The sequence below is a fragment of the Electrophorus electricus genome, unplaced genomic scaffold (assembly GCF_041902795.1).
Source record: "Electrophorus electricus isolate QZ-2024a unplaced genomic scaffold, ASM4190279v1 Scaffold34, whole genome shotgun sequence".
Classification (NCBI taxonomy): Eukaryota; Metazoa; Chordata; class Actinopteri; order Gymnotiformes; family Gymnotidae; genus Electrophorus; species Electrophorus electricus.
This window is the reverse complement of record NW_027658627.1, coordinates 457,004-459,854: the sequence shown is the minus strand read 5'-3', so window position 1 is coordinate 459,854 and position 2,851 is coordinate 457,004. Positions and strand designations below refer to the sequence as shown.

Sequence of the window (2,851 nt, the reverse complement as noted above, 5' to 3'; positions counted from 1 at the left end):
CTTCTGATCTGAAGTCTGGCCAGTACAGGCAGAAGGTCTCTGGGATTTTGTTACTTAATGTTGGGGATGTGTAGTGGTCCCATGAGCTGGTGGAAGCTCGTCTACTTTGCCGTAACGTCACCCTTTCGCCTTGCTGTCTGGATGCGTACTGTCTGTCAGACTAGCAATTCATCTACACTTCTCACAGATAAAACTGCCACTAATGACGAAGAATAAACATGCTGCATTCAGTGCTCTGAAACAGAACATAAGTCATGATGAAAAAGCAAAATGTTAACATTACTTATGTTTGTGGTAGTTCCTTAGATATAGTTTGTGATGATAAAATAGTTTTCCATGGAAGTTGCCAGTTTCCAGGTAGAAAGTAGTTAAATCCAACAAAACATTTGTTAAACAGATAGAGAGCAGTAAGAGCTAGTATGCTGAAACTACCTGTTTCAAAAACAGGAAGCTTCCTTATGAAGGAAAGAGGTTCTTATGAACCTCAGCATTTTGACAGCAAGTATTAACCATGGCTATAAAACCATGTGAATAATTCAGTTATGGGATTAATCCACAAAATAGAACATCAAATCTAATTATTTGGCCAGTACAGGGTTATGCAATATTCCTTCATCTCAGCAAAATGCAATAGCTTGACTTCCTTAACTGATTAATAATTAAAAAATATCTTTCTTGACTATAAGAATATAGCTTACCCATTAGAAAGATTAAACATCCAGTCAGCGTGTATCCTGGCATGTTAATGTAAAAGGCAGCTCCTACTGGATTTGGGGAAAGATTAGTAAAATATTTCAAGTATCTGCAAAGCAGAAAACTGCCTATTCAACAGGCATGAATGATCTGCTACCGAAGTAGTTGTGTTATTTGCATAGCCTAATTAATATCATTAGATCAAGTTCTATATTACCTATATTGTTATATTAAAATGTTGCTATTGCTTTTTTGCTTCACAATTGTTACACATAATTGCTGCACCTGATACAAGGATAGGAATTTCAATTTATTCATACTGGATATAAGAATCATTAATGGCTGCTGAGTGAAGCACTTTCATTGAAAATTCATCCACCAATTTTTTTTTTTTTTTTTTTTTTTTGGAACTAGAAACAGGGCACATCAACCAGGAATACATTCCAGGTCTGTTTTAGAACACTGGCTGTGATTCATTACATTTTGGCAATTGTGAAAAGAAACTGGATGATACTTCTAAAAGTAATTGTGTTTGCAGTTTATTTGCACAGTTACATGAACAACACTGGTAGCATAGTCAACAGGCTTGATGGTTTTCCAGTGCACGACACTGTGATACCAGGGCTGGCCCAAGCCTGTGTGGGGCCCTATGCAGAAATCTGAGCTGCCACTGACATAACATAGGTAAAAAACAAATAGAAATAAATACATGGTCTTTGGCACCCTCTTGGCGGCCTTAGCAGGCTCTCATTTTGCTTATACGGCGGGACAATTGTTCTGCTGTTATCCTAGCTATTGAGCAGTCCTACCTAGATTTAATGTACTTATGTACATTACCCTTAGTCCAGGTTTCTGGTGTTTATTTTAGATGGATTTTTGGTTGTATATATTATAATTAGGCTACTGTGGACAATTGTATACCGTATAGCTACAGCACCTGTACTTCACACACATGTAGTAATCGGAACTAGAAAGTTGCCAACCCTATTAAAATATTAGGTTTATAGTATAATATTTGAATTAAACAGACAAAGCATTAATCACAATCATTTGCATGATGATTAAATCTTGAACCAAAAATGTATCAGAGAGCTGTAGTGTTTTTTATAGACACACACCCAATAAAACTTTGCTTGACCATTTCTTGCCCTCTATATCATTCTCTGCAGTTTACTGAGAAAGACCTGACACTGGGTAATGCCATTGTCTATTCGAAGGCCAAAACAACAACAATCTTGGTTATCAAAGACTCACTCCACCCTGACCACAGCCTCTTCTTTTAGAAGCCATGAGAAAACCACCATCGCAGCTTGAGAGCACAAATCTAGCCTCTTAAGAGGTGTTTTGTTTCACAGGCAGATCGATATCTCAATGCGGTCCACATGAAAGCAATTTTCTTTCCCTGAGTGCAAATTGCACTTTTAATGCCTGATATTTCAGCCACTCATTTCTCTCACTACATGACAAAACTCTCGAAACTTTTCTCCAAAAGCACTGAATGTTATTCTAACCATTTATGGCCTTTCTCCATTCATGTACACAAAGTCCAGTATGATTCCAAATGTCATCAAAAGATATATCTGTTTGTAGCTGAACAACTTATACAATGCGATCTTTCTTCTTTGTGTCAAATGAACTTAACAATTGAAACATCCAAAACTGGCTGTGTTTCTTGCCAACATACTGGTGTTTGGACATGTGGGATTACTTGCATGTCGCTTTCAATAACTCAGTTGGTAGAGTAGAAGTTAAAACTGTCATCCTTTGGCTGTCGGCTCAACTCCAACTCACACAAACTTTATGTTTTAATGCAGAATCTGTCGTTTTATATGAGCATAAAAAGAGGTTTTTCCCTGACCGGGAATCGAACCCGGGCCGCGGGGGTGAAAGCGCCGAATCCTAACCACTAGACAACCAGGGACAAAGCTGCTGAATTTACATGAGAAGACCATTTTTCAAAGTCTGCACTCCTACTATTCTGACAATGTTTGGATGCATACTGGACTTGGTATGCATGAGTGGAAAAAGGCCATAAAGCGAGTTATTCATCTTTCTCTTTGTTCTACAAAAAAATGAAGTTTGCAAGAGTCAGGGCTCTTTTTTACCATCTGGGAAAAGAGGGAACGCTGGTGTCACTAACACATGGAAAGAGCTGTTA

The 2,851-nt window shown here is 37.9% G+C and overlaps 1 non-coding gene across 1 annotated transcript; it reads right to left on the bottom strand.

Annotated features, from left to right (window-relative positions):
• Positions 1–2,542: 2,542 nt before the first annotated feature.
• Positions 2,543–2,614, bottom strand: trnae-uuc (transfer RNA glutamic acid (anticodon UUC)). Its single transcript has one exon. It is a non-coding gene; the product is annotated as a tRNA-Glu (tRNA).
• Between the last annotated feature and the right edge of the window lie 237 nt (positions 2,615–2,851).